We start from the raw sequence: 15,984 nt of genomic DNA, 5'->3' as shown, positions 1-15,984 counted from the left end.
GAGCTATTCCAAAAATAAAAAGTGTCTATAAAACAGTATCTTTGGTTGTATGTATTGTAGGCTGGTAATCTTGAGTGCATACCATGTTTGTCTTTTTGTGATTGGTTTACCTCACTTAGAATGGTTTCTTCTAGTTCCATCCATTTGCCTGGGAATTTCAAGATTCCATTGTTTTTTCTGCTGAGTAGTACTCCATTGTGTAAATGTACCACATTTTCTGTATCCTTTCTTCAGTTAAGGGGCATCTAGGTTGCTTCCAGGTTCTGGCTATTACAAATAGTGCTGCTATGAACATGGTTGAACAGACTCTAAAAGAGACATACATGGAAGCATGCAGGGAGGGGAGAAGGAGCTAGGAGGATGAGAAGGGGAGAAGAGGAGGTGTGAGGAGGACATGAGGGAGCAGGAAGGTTGTGTAGGGGGAAGAATAGAGGAGAGCAAAATAAGAGATACCATCAGAGAGGGAACCAGTGTAGGTTTAAAGAGAAATCAGGCACTAGGGAAATGTCCAGAGAATTACAAGGATGACACCAAGTAACCATCTAAGCCACAGTAGAGATGCTACCTTAAATGCCCTCCCTTGATAATGAGATTGATGACTACCTTATATGCCCTTCTAGAGCCTTCTTCCAGGAGCTGATGGCAGTAGAAGCAGATACCCACAGCTAACCACTGAATTGAACTGGAAACCAGCTGCATAGAAGGAATGATGAGCAAAGGGATCAAGACCAGGCTGGAGAAACCCACAGAAACAGCTGACCTGAACAAGGGGGAGCTCTTGGTTCCTAGACTGATCACTGGGAAACCAGCATGAAACTTATCCAGACCCCATGAATGTGGGTGTCAGTGAGAAGGCCTCGAAAATCTATGGGGTCTCTTGTAGTAGATCAGTACTTATCCCTAGCATAGGAATGTACTTTGAGAGCCCATTTCACATAGAGGGATACTCCCTCATCCTAGACACACAGGGGAGGGCCTAGGCCCTATCCCAAAGGATATGACAAACTCTGAAGACCCCCCCTATGGAAGGCCTCACCCTCCCTGGGGAGCAGAAAAGGTATGGGATAGGTGGGATGTTAGTGGGGGGCAGGGGAGGAGGGGAGGGAGAGGGAACTGAGATTGACATGTAAAACAATCTTGTTTCTAATTTAAATAAAAAATGGAGAAAAAACAAACAGTATCTCTCTCTCTGTTGCTGAAGGTGACCTAGACACTATGTGTATCACAGCCTTCCACACATTTATTCTTGGTGTTGGTGCCATAAGGAGGAGAGGAAACAAAGCATATCTCATTACAGTAATAAAATAAGAAAGTAAAGAAGCAAGAGCATCTTGTACTTTGTTGAGACATGTATAGTGCCATCAGTTTTCTAAATAATAACACGATAGGAAGTTTAGTCAGTCACAAAGAGTGTGTCCTGCTCACACAGCTACAAAGAGCCATCCACAAAAAGGGACCCAGTTCCTTCCTTCACAACTTAAAAATTAGCTTAATAATTTCAGTTTTATAGAGATTAAGCATTAGATCCTTTTTAAAACTTGTCCAAATACATAGTCATATTGAAGCAGAAAAAAAACTACAACTGGTATAAAGACTCTGTTAAAACTTTTATTGTAAAATAACAAAATATTTCTATGTTTTGAAATATAATGTTATATTAAAATCTAATTTTATTAAGGAAGAATATCAATGTCCTTTGAATTGAAAATATCTGGTCTAAAAGCTCAGAAACTACATTAAATACAAGCTGTACAACAATATTTGGATTTGCCACATACATATTGAGAAAAGAAGACAATATTCAAAAGCATTTTACAACACATGGTCTCTGAAATGTAGATTTTGAATCTGTGTCCTCTTCCATTTCTTTTTCCTCCCCTGTCTTTTCCCTCATCCCTTCTGCCTTTCTCTATTTTCCTCTCTTTTCTCCATATGTTTTTTTTTTTTTTATGCCCTGTGGTCCTTTCCAGGTTAGTCCCCAATAGTGTAGTTCTGAGTAATTAGGTGAAGCTCTTGACAAGGTCTTGTGGGTTGTCTAGAAATAGGCTATGACTGAATCAGAGGATGTCCTGGAACTCTTTGTAAAGCCAGAGAAAAACTTGGGAGAAGATAGAAAATTTGAATGAAGGGGCGTGGATTCTTTGCACTCAGAAAGCACTGAGGGCAGACTCTGTGTGCTACAGCTGGAGCCAAGAATGCCATGTGAAGCCCCTGTGTGAAGCTGTGAAGGAAAAGCCTGGGTTGCAGTGTGCCTGTGAGACAGAAGCCAAGGACATCAGTGTACAGGGAGCAGAACCAGCCTTTAATCCCAGAACTCGGGAGGCAGAGGCAGGCAGATCTCTGTGAGTTCAAGACTAACCTATTCTACAAGAGTTAGTTCTAGGACAGCCTCCAAAGCCACAGAGAAACCCTGTCTTGAAAAACCAATAAATAAATAAATAAATAAATAAATAAATAAATAAATATTAAAATAAATAAATAAAACTTTTGCCATGAAGCTACATATTTGGAGTTATCCTTGATGGCTTTGGTTTTCCTTCAGTCTAGTGTTTGTTCCCCTTTGGAATAGGAATGTATAGTCTGTGTCAGTGTTTGATGGAAGTGTGTAATTTGTTTTTGTTTTTTAATTTAGCAGGTCATAGTTAAAAGATAGCTTGAGTCTAGAAGAAACTTTAGGATTTTGAACATTTTGAGACTGTTAAAGACTATGGGAACTTTTGAACTTGGACTTAACCCATTTTTCATTATGATCTAACCAGTAGCATTCTGTCAAGGACAGATTGTTGTGGTTTGACTCCCCAATAAGATTGTGTATTTGAGGATGGTTTCTTCTAGTTCCATCCATTTGCTTGTGAATTTCAAGATTCCATTGTTCTTTTCCACTGAGTAGTACTCCATTGTGTAAATATACCACATTTTCTCTATCCGTTCTTCAGTTGAGGGGTATCTAGGTTGTTTCCAGGTTCTGGCTCTTACAAATAATGCTGCTATGAACATAGTTGAACATATGTCCTTATTGTATGAGTGTGCATTCTTTGGGTATATGCCCAAGAGAGGGATTGCTGGATCTTAAGGTATCCCTATGGAGGGATACTATTGCAGCCCAGATACAGGAAAGAGGGTCTAGACCCTCCCCCAAACAATATGACAGACTTTGAAGGTCCTTGATAGAGGGCCTCACTATCCCTGGAGAGGAGTGGAGGGGTGGGAGGGTAACATGGGAGGAAGGGAGGGCTAGGGAATGGGGGGATGGACATGTAAATATAAGTAATTAAAAATAAAAATATACCTCAAAAAATATTGTGTATTTGAGCACATACAGACAGAAACATGTATACACGAATCAAGGGGCGGGGGATGGATATATTTATGTAAAGCAACTAGTAGGACAAAGATGACAAAAATAGGGAGCAAGTTTACACTGGTGGGAAAGACAAATCAAGATATATATTGTTCATATATTTTCCTATAGAAGGCAATGTTTTAAAAATCATGTTTGAAATTTTTATAAGTAGTTTACATTATCTGCAGGATAATTAACTCATGCTAGGTAATTTTTTATGTTCCCTTGCAGTTCTAATATCTTATAGATTTGAGGTTCACTTAGAACATACTAAAGAGACCACAGACCACTAAGGATCATGAGTATGAATGACAGGTAATCCTAATCTCGTTCACAGAACTGGAGTGACTGCCTTTACAAAAACTGGGCAGAGCTCCCTTTCTGGTCAAGGGAATAGCCAGATTTAAGCAATCACAACAATGGAATGCTTGCTCTGTCCTAGAAAAGCATGGAATTCCAACTATAGAGGCAGAGCCCGGGTAAATTTCCTGTGTATGACCTTCTCTGGTTCACCAAAGTGGGAGTTTGGGGACTGGGGAAGTGGCTCATTCTAGAAACCATTTACTATGCAAGCGTGGAGACCTGAGTTTGGATTGCCACCATCCCCATAAGAAGCTCAGGATGTTCATGTATGCTTACAGTAGCAGTGCTGCGGGTGGTAGCAGAAACAGGCTGATTGTTGGGACATGCGGGACAAACAGCCTACTTGAAAATAGGGGCATCCAGGTTTAATCCTATCAGAAAGGAATATGATGGAAAATTATTAAGGAGACAACCCAACATCTTCCACCTGCTTACACACGTGGACACACAGTCACATAAACACACCTGAATTAAAAAAAAAAAAATGCCAGTTTCATGTGAGTCAAACTAACAAACTAGTTCTCCAGACCTTGATGCTGACTAGACACTCCATAAGCTTTGGCATTATACTTAAACCTTCAGTGCCATCACTTACAGAATGTAGGTAGGTATTGCCGACACCAACATTGTTCCAGGGTTTGAAATAGAGTATGAAAAAAAGTGCTGAGTAGAAAATGGGAGTGTAATGAATGTAGTTATAATTTATCAGCAACAATAAAGCAAATAAAATGGCCAAAGACACTTTGGAGTTAAGATTTGAAATCCTGTTTGCTTGAATTCCAAGCTATGTCTTTAACCACTAGGTAAAATTTACAAAAGGGTTTATAGAGGAAACAATGTCTTCTCCACAAACATAGGGCTCTGTGGTTTAACAAGTTTAAGAAACAAAATGTGTTTTTTCTTTTTTATTTGAATTAGAAACTAGATTGTTTTACATGTCAATCCCAGTTCCCTCTCCCTCCCCTCCTAACTACCCCCCCAACTAAAACCCTACCTATCACATATCCTTTCTGCTTCCCAGGGAGGGTGAGGCCTTCTATAGGGTGTCATCAGAGTCTATCATATCCTTTGGGATAGGACCTAGGCTCAAGGAGTATTCCTCTATGTGGAATGGGCTCCCAAAGTCCATTCCTATGCTAGGGATGAGTACTGATCTACTACAGGAGGCCCCATAGATTTCAGAGGTCTCCTCACTGAAACCCACTTTCCTGGGGTTTGGATCAGTCCCTTGCTGGTTTCCCAGCTATCAGTCTGGGGACCAAGAGCTCCCCCTTGTTCAGGTCAGCTGTTTCTGTGGGTTTCACCAGCCTGGTCTGGACCCGCTTGCTCATCACTCGTCCTTCTCTGCAACTGGATTCCAGTTCAGTTCAGTGATTAGTTGATACATGTGTTTTTCCATGAGTCTGATATTTGTATTATCTTAGTTAAAGGCTTTAGGTATTTTACAATAAACAAAGCTGTTTAGTTCTGCTTAGCAAAATGCTTTTCAAACCCATTTATTCATGGAGACATAGATGCATATGTATGTGTGTGTTTCCCATAAATACATCAAGAATTTGATGCCATGAAATATACATTGGGAAGCTCAAGGCCATGACACACTGTCATCAAAATAAGAAAAAAATATTATTTAGAAGACTACCCAAATGAGAATTAAAAATGAAAATTTAGGGTTAAGAAGTTCTTGATGTTGAATACCATTCTGAAATATGGCAATATATGAAGGACATTGAAAATTGAGGGATGCCCCACAACTATAGGCCAGGAAACATAATCAAGTGAGGATGGGGAAAGAAAATGAGTTGTGGGAAATTATGCAAATGTTTGAGAGTTAAAGATTAGAGAAAAAGTATGCAGGATGTGCTCGTGTGGCTGTGTAAAGCCCTTCAAAAAGGACTCTCAAAAGTATAATAGTACTAAAGAAAAAGATAGATACAATCATGCATTGCTGTGAGAACAAGAATGTAAGAAGGTAAAATAACAGAAAACCAATAAAATAACAACCATCTCTATGTGTTGTAATACCTAAAAGCAGTCAGAGGAAATAGATCAATATCCAGCAGAGTAAAGCAGAATTTTTCCTCTTTACTCTTAGAATTTCTATTTGATTTGTTAATGTTTCATTTATTTTTATTTTATGTGTATGAGTATTTTGCCTTAGTGTATGTCTGTGTAGTTTATATGTGTGCCTAGGGCCAATAGAGGTCAAAAGAGATTATTGTTTGCCCTAGAACTGAAGTTTCAGATGGTTGACAGCTGCCCTGTGTGTTCTGGAAACCAACCCTCTAGAAGAGCACCCAATGGTCTTAACTGTGAGACACCTCTCCAGGGCACCCTGCTATCGTTTCTTTTCATCTAGTCCTTGAGTGTTAAGGTACTATAAGAGAGATTCACACACACACACACACACACACACACACACACACACACACACACACACACACACACACACACACACACTTTATTGAATATAAGTTGTAGTGGAATAGGAGCCTGCATACAGTTATGAAGATCTCAAGAGATGATTCTGTCAAGTTGTTTATACACTATTGGAGAAGGGATAGTGAGTTGTGACAGGACTTGACTACCTGACGTTGAACATAAGAATCAAACTGTGCTTCCATCAGGGGAAGAGCATCTATCATGCGGGAATTCATCTGCTGTGAAAACACAGGACAGTCTGAATGTCCTTCATCTACCTTCTGTTTGCAAGTGAACTTAACTTAAAATAGTATGACTGAGTGGAGTGTTCTTTGCTCCTTTACCTACGTTTAGTGACTAAAACTTAAAAATCAAATAACACAAAACTCATTAGGATTCTTACTTCATTGTGCTCATTTTTTTTTTAATATGTGACTGTGGAAACACTGGTAAATGATATAATATGAAGATAAGCAGATACTGTGGGACAGGTATGTCATTCTGCTGTTATTAATTGTTGGTGATTAGCATATGATATGAGGATTATCTACAATGGGAAAGATGTATAGAATGTGTTTGATTTTAAACCAGTGAGTCAAATTTATTGGCCACAAGGTTTTTAGCCCATGTGGAAAAACAAAGTGTACAATGTCTATGGGCACAGGGATTCTCTTTGTGTAATTAAATCTGTCTGTCTCCTACAACTTCATAAATCCATAAATCACTTTAGAATGCCATGCAAATTCACGCTCCTTTGAAGAACATTTTGGGCATACTCTTTACATTCCTTACTTGACAGAAGAGATGAAAGCTCAGTGCTCAAAACATAAACTCTTAGTTTCATGAAGCAGTAGTAAGTATAGTAAGTTTCAAGTATAGTAAGTTTCAAGTATAGTAAGTTTCAAGGAAGCATTTGTGACCAAGGCAATAGATTCTGATCTTACATAATGGAATATAGAGACTTGTCCCAATTGGCTAGCTTTATGTTTAGTGTGCTTTGCAGTCATTGGAAAATACACATTTTCTATTTGTTCATTTTTAACTTTTACATTTTACCTATTTTACATTTTATAAAGATTGTTTTATTAGCTCCAAATGAAAATTACATTTCAGTCAAAGGACAGTGTTCATAAAATGAAAACATTGGATTTCTGACTTTTTTTTTCAACAAAGCACAACTTGATCTTATCCAATGAAAGGCTCCTTGATGTCCTGTTAGCTCAATTAAAAGAAATTTAAACATAAAAAGTGCTGGAGAGGTAGTTCAGGACTTAAGAACTTATTCGTCTTGCAAAGGATGTGGTTCAATTTCCAGGACCCACATCAAGAGGCTCACAGCTGCCTATAATTCCAGTTCCAGGATCCTATTCTTTCTTCTGGTCTCTTCAGGCGCCTGCATGCATGAGATGCATATAAACTCAAAGAGGTACTCTCTCTCTCTCTCTCTCTCTCTCTCTCTCTCTCTCTCTCTCTCTCTCTCTCTAAATCTTTAAAGCCCAAGTGCCACTTTTAGTTATTAATAGTCATGGTCTGCCATGAATATCACAGAAGTCTAACGTTCGACAAAATTGGACCACCGAAGCAGAAAACTTTACATTTATATTTTATAACAACAATAAAGATCTCACCTCATTTTCTGAAAAAGAAATAGCCCTGAACATTTTTTCCACTGGGTCTCACCTATTTGCTTTTGATTCTCGGGGACTATCAACACATCCTAATCGATTGAGCTTTATGCCTCACCATTAGGAGCTTCCCTTTTCTAGGACAACGAGTAAAATATTGATACTGCGTTTTCCAAGCTCAGTGTTTAAGGAGGGTACTTTGCTTCCAGTTTAAAATGACTGAGTGGATCATTTACTTTACTTACCCCACAAAGTCTAGTGCGATGACAGTGAATAAATACAAAAGGGAACGCTCCAGGGCATTTCAGAGTGATAAATGTCTATGTAAGCCATTATATGGTTAGAGAATCAAGGTTAGAAAATCCGTAGCCAGGAATAAATATGGAGAAGCTGTTGCAGAGGGAGATGCTTAGTCAAGCAATGGAAAAGTTTGAAGCTCATGGTCTCAGGAGCAGAAATGAAGTACATGGGGGGTCATCAAAGGGATTCACTAGAGCATTGCAATGTTTGTGAAACCTTCCTCTTTCCCCACAGTGCCCACAGTTAGTGGCTGCCCACTAAAAACTAAAATAAAGGTGTTTAAAGAAAAACATCTGGGTCTCTAAAATATCTGACAAATGTAGAAGACATTCTAAAAAGTGACAGTCTACATCTGTGACTCAAGCAAGACTTCCAGTGTCCTATCTTGTAAGTTAAATGTGGCTTGGTGAAAGATCTTCCATTAAATAAAGAGAAACATTGGGAGAATCAATGTGTGCAATAGCACAAGAAAGTCACATGAATTGCCCACATTAATCAACTGTTTTCCCTCGTATGTTTCAGCTGACAATGATGGACTATCATGTATTTCAATCAAAATAATTCAAGATAAAAGTTAGTAAGTGAAGTGTATGAGCCTAGAAGTGACACAATAATATGTGGAATTAGAAGAGAAATTTAAATGTTCTAGTTATTATCTTCAAAGTTTCAAAATATTGTGTCCATAAAATAAATGAATATGATGCTGAAATAAATGCAGACTATGAACAAAGCACCTCTTTTTTATTATTGAAAAAATAGATTATTTTCTTATACAATATATTCTGATTATAGTTTCCTCTCCCTCTACACCACCAAGTTCCTTCCCATTTCCCCTCAGTCTGGATCTTTCTGTCCCCTTTCTGCCTCTCACTAGAAAAGAACAGGCTTCTAAGAGATAAGAACAAAACATGACAAAATGAAATACAAAAAGATGGAGTAAAAAGTTTCATATCAAAGTTGGACACAGCAACCCAGCAGGAGGATAAGATTCCCAAGAGCAGGCCGAAGAGTCAGAGTTCCACTCACTTGCACACTCAGGAGTCCCACAAATATAGTAAGCTAATAAACAAAGGAAATGTTCAAAGCAAACCAAAGTCATTGATTGGAAGGTCTCATTTTTCCCTAGATACAGTCTGCTTGTGCCCCACCCACCTTGCTTGCTCATTGTCTTTAAAAAAAAACTCACAGAATAAGAGGTCTGCATGCACATGCTTCAGAAGGTCCAGAGTGTCAGTCCCTGGCATTGTCAATCACGTATGCTTCCTGCACTACAAGCGTGTATGGTGGGTATGTATTAGTAGAAGTTTCACTTGCCTGCTTATCCAACACAAAACAGAGGCAGAATTTATATTATTAAGTCATCTCTACAGATTTGCTGGAAGTGGTAAGTATGTCTTTCATGATACTTAATGCTCTGTCCTCATATTAAAATGTCACCAGTCCATTTGATTTCCCAAATAATACCATGACAAAACTACAGTAGAAAACAAGATTTCTCAGTGTGAATTTTGAATTAAATATAAAAGTATTCTGAGGCTCACTTCTCAAAAGGGTGCAGTTTTTGGAAATGAATATTTTCCAAAATCTTAAGTCTTTAAATTTATATCGCAATTTAGTCTACTGAAGACAGAATGGCAATCATCTCCTTACTGTGACAATGCTATTATTATTCCTCCAACCTTGGGTATTTTCCTCTCTAAATCTACTTAACTCTTCACACACTGGACTGTATTCCATTTTTATGTGATTTATTCTTTATCAAAACATTGCTCAAAGATCTAACTCCTTACTCGATCTATTTATTATGGGCATATTGCATTGCTAATAAACAATATTTTACAAGACCACAAACCATTGTTTTAGAATCTGTGTTTTAGAATTTTATTGATATATATTATGTCTCATATTTTTAAAATCCACTTAGATATAAAAGAATGATATTAAGGGATAATATTTTATGATTTAAAAATATGTTGCAAGTAAAATTTTCTTTGGTAATATCATGGTGACATTTTCCACCAGGAGTGGAAAAGGGATTAAACATGCAACCCCATTGGCAGTAATGAGCCAAATGAGCACCGAATATCTCTTCAGGAGCCCTGAGTTCTAGTCACCTTCCTGATCCCCATGCTGGCCTTTTCATGTTCCATTCTGGGTTTCATTTCTATCCTCAGTGAAAAAAAAAAGCTTGCTCCGTAGTCCTAAATAGTCCCAAATGTCCTCAGCCTGAGAACAAAAGGAGAGTAGCCTGATTGCCATCCACGTTGGACATACATATTTCATAAAGGAAAATGAATATTTATATAATTAACTATATAATTAATATTTCTATATATAGTTATGTATAAGTGAAAATATTGTATGTACTTCTCATAGCATCTTTCATTTGATGTGTAGACTTCCTGATCATGTTTTCAACACATGCCACAGAATAATTTCCATAGGAGATATTCAATAATTTCATCTGAGAGAACTACGAAGTTGAAATTTTGTCAAATTACATTATGTTCTGGATCTCCTTTCTGGAGTTTAGACTTCTTGGTGTTATAATGGAGTGTTTGGTTTACCAATCCTTTCATAATGAAGTACCACAGGAATCATACTCTTGCAATTCTGGAGAACAGAAGTCCAAATCGAGAGGTAAGTAGATGCTGGAGGCGCTGAGGGAGAATCTGCTTTGTGTATTCTCTCAGCTTTTCATGGGCTGTTATCCATCTCTGGCATCTTCTTGATGTGGAGACACTTCTCTTTGATTTCTGTCATTGTGTTCACATGGCCTTCTCCCTGTGTGTCAATCTTTTTTTGGTATCCATTAAATACTTAGTGTTAGGGATAAACCTAGATCCATAATGAACTCATCCAGAGAACCTATCTTATGCCTACAAAATCTATTTCCAAACAAGGTCCCATTCTTCATACAAAGTAATAAATCATGCTAGACTTTTTGAGAGTCTTACTTGTTACGATAAATCTTTTTGCCAAAAGCCGCCTGAGCCCCATCGCCACGTGCGAGCTTAACGCCAGCCACCAGCCCGAGTTAGGCCCAAATGAATACACAGAGAGACTTGTATTAGTTACAAAGCTGCTTGGCCAATGACTAGGATTCTCATTTGTTAGCTCAGTCTCTATTATCATACATCTATATATTTTATGGGACTTATCTTATCGGATGCCTTATTGGCGTCCCTCTTTGCTGGTGAATCACATCGTGCCACTGGAGCAGGAGCCGAGGGGAAAGAGAGCGACATTTCCTTTTTCCTCTTCTTAAATATGAGTCTCCTTGCTATGTCACTTCCTGTCTGGAACACCACTTCTCTACTACATTTCCCAGAATCCTCTTTGACTCCTAGTCCAGCCTAACCTGCTGTCTCATTGGCCAAGCAAGTACTTTATTTATAAACATACACAGAAGTGTTTCCCCCATCACTTACTCTTTAGCTAATTACACAAGGGTGATCCAGTTTTTTGGGTTTTGTTTTGTTTTTGTTTTTAACCAGCAAAGCAATTTCTGGATAATCTGTCCAATTTCTTCTTCCTGTTCTTCTGACTCGATATTCTGTACTGCAAGTTCTCCACCAGTCCTGCTGTTGTGGGAACCATTCCTTTCTCCTATTACTTCCCACTTTACTGAGAACCTATGCAGAATATCCATTATTATAGCATGTTCACATCAGAACTTAATCCATCAAAATAAATAGGTACTGAATGAGAACATAGTCTAATTTTGAACAGATAAGTCACATCAACACATAAAACTCAAGATGAGCATCTTAGATATAATCACTTTTTTTAAAATCAAAGAAAGTCTGAGTAGTACAGCAGCTTAAAAATATACATAAGCCGGCGTTGATGGCACACAACTTTAATCCCAGCACTCCGGAGGCAGAGGCAGGCAGATCTCTGTGAGTTCGAGGCCAGCCTGGTCTCCAGAGCGAGTGCTAGGATAGGCTCCAAAGCTACACCGAGAAACCCTGTCTCAAAAAACCAATATATATATTGGCTATTGTTAGGAGTGCCATGACTCTTATTTTAAATTTTGTACTTGTAAGATACTTTTGTTTGGATACACTGTAACACTTTTCACTTAAGGTTATAATCTCACATAAAAGGAGTGTGTGAAATGTTATAGACAGTAGCTGGGCACATTTTAGTTTACAGAGAATAATTTTATTATGAATATGTAATGCATCTAATTTTATAGTAAGTATAATTGGAACAGTGATTGATTTTTTCCAGTAGTTTTTTTTTTTCAGTGTCATCTATCATTTTAGCAAGTGTTCTTTTCTTTTACTTTTTAATTCTGATTGCCTTTTAAAGCCAAATTCTGCAAAGTAAAGTGCTTTTTTATGCAGAAGAATCCTTTAAGCTGGCATTATTGTGACAATTCTATATCTGATTGAGTCCTAAATAACTGTGGAAGGAGCAGAAAGCAGCTCTTCGTGTTTATTTTTCAACTTTTCAGAGAAAAGTTTGGACTAAGTGCACCTAAAGTTATGCAGCTCTGTGACTCAGAACTCATTCCATTTACTGCAGGTGGCTATCTTTTGGGCTTGAATTCTGGCAACCTACTGGTCTTTTTTGCTACAAGGTTAACTGTGCTGGCTTGCAATTCCATAGATTCAGCAATAGTTGCTTTGTCTATGTCCTATACCCCAAATGTAAGCAATAATGATTTTGTGGTACATGGTATATGTATAACCCAATTAATTAGACACCAATCTCCATTGTTTAATTCCATTAGCCATTGATCTAAACCCTTGAGGCTAGTGTTTCAGAATTGGGTATTTAGACTTCTAGAAAAATGAATATGGTACAACTGTACATGCAGATTCTGTAACAGACACCTATAATAAACTTCTATAGATTATAATTAAACACCTATAATAAAATTTCTATGTTCCTAGTAAAATACACTTCCAATAAAATATGGTAACAAATGTCATAGGTGGGTTAAATAAAACCTTTAAAGAGCCTCAAATCCATAGTGTTGAAGTCAAATGAAACCATCAAATAAAATAGTCTCAAATAAAATCTCGGCCTGGTAGAGCACTTACTTAGCATGTGCAACGCCTTCAGTTTGGTCCTCAGCACCCAGAAGAGTGGTATAAGAGGGAAGGGATGGAGGAGGTTATAAAATTTGTCCCCTACCAATATGGGGTAAATATACTATGCACAATAACAACTTTATTGGGTTTTTGTCTTAATTTAGTCATAATTATTGAATGTTGACAATTTTTAAGTTAATTATGTGATGTTGCTTTCTCAGTCAGTTCCATGTGTACATCATCAGAATCTAGGAATGGGAAGGACACATAGAACAAATCAACCTATTTTGTTCCTCTTAATAACTATAATTTAGAGAACACAAGAGTTAGAAAGCTGACACAGTATAATATTTAGGTTATCTGTATATTTTGCTTGCATGGAATAATTTATTAACACACCTGATATACTTAAAGAAAGACAGGTGTGCATATGTGATTTTTTGGTAATGACATCATGTGAAATTGAAACAAATGCAATTTCTATTCTTATAAGAGTATGTGACCTTGAAGATATGTATGAAGAAGTAAGCATTTCTGTAGTTTGTTTCAAGCTTTGAGAATGTAGTATCATTTTAGAGTATAGATTGGACTGGAATTCGCAGATCTTCCTGCATCTGTAACCAACTGTTGGATTACAGTTATGAAAGTATGTGCCATCACATCCAGGAATTCCTACATAACCACTAAATGACTGTGTGTTTAAGTATTGTCACACACCTTGAATTTACATGTTAAAAGTATATTTTAAATAAAACATACATTCCTGATTTCCCAATACACTATTCAGTATTTCAATGTCATGAAAGCCAAAATAACTAAAACAAACATATCACTTAAAAATTATTATATTAGAACACATAATAAATTATATTTCAATGAGTTATTACTTGCCCTGTTCTGATGTAGCATAAAGCACAGTTATAACTTTGTGTGGACATTACATTGAGAAAAATTAATACAGTCATCTAACAATTATTAGAATCAGTACAATTTTAATTACACACATAGCTTATATATTCTACTTCATAGTATATCAGTAACATATGAGTGAGCATGTTTTGATTGTTTTAATTAACCACAATTAGAGAAGAGAGACTGTTGACAGATCAGAATATTTCATTTAGCTATATCTTTTGATCATAGGTCAATTCTGTCTCCAAGTTCCAATAACTATAGGGCAGGTGAAAACTAGTGAGTTAAGAGTTTTGTAGCTTCCTCAAGCCATTCATGCTGTTAATTTTCTCTTTTGCACAGTAGTCTAAGGAGGAGATAGCCACTGCTAAATAAACCATCTAATGTGTCTGTAATGGCTTTGATTCTGCCATGTGGGCCAGAGAACCAGGTGTCTGGTTCTTCTCAGTAAAGCAGAAAATTGAACACCCAGGGACAAAACTAGTAATACACAGAAAAGGTGAAAAACAGGTGTTGATTGATGCAGAAAGCAAAGAACAGAGAGCGCACTGTCAAGAGGGGTGGTTTCTCCAGAGCCTGTGGACTACCAACTGGTCTCTGAGCTGGCCTTTTTATAGGGCCCAGAGCCCTTTTCTTTTTGATCTTTCCCATGTTTCATTTCCTCCTCCTGGACTGAAAGTACTCCAAACAGATGGGATTGTTCAACCAAAATAGTCAGAAAACCACAAGTTATTGTCCAAAGAAAGGTCTTGATTTTGATAGATGGTGTGTCTGATGGATGACCTTGTTTCCTAAGCCTGTTCCATGTGTTGTGTGGGAAAGTTATTTCCTTCGAAAGTGGGAGTGTTATTCTCTTTCCTGTAGGACTGTTATCTTTTTGCCCCCTACTCTCTCCTGCCTGCCTATCCGATCCCTTACCACCTCCTCAGTTTTCCAGTTTATTTTTTTTAACATAGCTCTCCCTGCCTGCTCTTGGACCTTACTCTGTTAAACACCTGTTTCATTTCTTACATTTAAGCATCTCTACCCTTTGCTCTTCCCAGCCTGTTGAGATGCTAAAATATCCTTCACATAGTCTCACTGATTTTACATATCCCTGCAGATTCTCTCTGGTCTTGCCTTTCCTATGTGTATCAATTTCATGACAACCGGATCATCTTTATATTCTCCAGGATTCAGCTTGCTCAGTCTATTGGTTGTCTAATCTCTGGCAGTAGTATTTAATACACGTCAGATTATATACAGAGAGGTTTTTGTTTATAAGATGTATGTATGCTGACATTTGATTGTTTTCAATAGTATGGAATATATATTATGCCAAAACTTAGAACCTTGTTGTCCTGTTCACTTTTTAGGAGATTTTGAAGAAAAGTTGGCTATACTTCCATTTGCAGTTTTCCTTCTGTCATTATTGAACTCTCTCTTCTAACTGGCCTGATGATGTTACCCCTCTATTGATCATGACTTCTAGAGTTTACAAGTGGTCCACATTCAGCCTTCACTTTACCTGCCTTGTCATTTGACATTGGCAATCTCTGTGCCATGAAATGCTTTGCCTATTGCTCAGGAACTGCACTGATGACCTGCCAGGAAGAGCTCCTGTCTTGAGTCCCTGGCACACGTAGTTAGTTCCCTTTCCACAGAGTGCTTACATACTAAAAGCCACATTGTAAACTCCTTTACCATGCCAAGCGACCTACTGAAAAGGAAAGTCTCCTTTCACTAACTCTCCCTGTTTCTGGTCTTCCAAATCTTACCATTATTAACAGTCTGTCTATTTACTTACATGGCTCCAGGTTCATTCCATCTCTCCCCATTAGCATGCAAGCTATACAAGGGGAAGATTTTTCAATCTGTTTTTCTCATCCATGGTCCCTAGTACTTAAAACAAATATCATTATAAACATTACCCGGAGCAGTGGTTTGAGTAAGAATACATTGGCTTCTGTATTTGAATGTTTGTTTCTAAGTTGGT

The 15,984-nt window shown here is 37.6% G+C and overlaps 1 long non-coding RNA gene across 1 annotated transcript; it reads right to left on the bottom strand.

Moving 5' to 3' along the window:
• Window positions 1–8,761: 8,761 nt before the first annotated feature.
• LOC107978541 lies at window positions 8,762–11,208 on the bottom strand. Its single transcript, XR_003484787.2, has 2 exons — window positions 9,239–11,208; window positions 8,762–9,111 (listed from the first exon to the last, which is right to left on the bottom strand). It is a non-coding gene; the product is annotated as an uncharacterized LOC107978541 (long non-coding RNA).
• Window positions 11,209–15,984: the final 4,776 nt, after the last annotated feature.

The sequence above is a fragment of the Cricetulus griseus genome, chromosome 4, assembly GCF_003668045.3.
Source record: "Cricetulus griseus strain 17A/GY chromosome 4, alternate assembly CriGri-PICRH-1.0, whole genome shotgun sequence".
In the NCBI taxonomy this organism is placed as follows: domain Eukaryota; kingdom Metazoa; phylum Chordata; class Mammalia; order Rodentia; family Cricetidae; genus Cricetulus; species Cricetulus griseus.
This window is presented reverse-complemented; position numbering and strand designations above follow the sequence as displayed.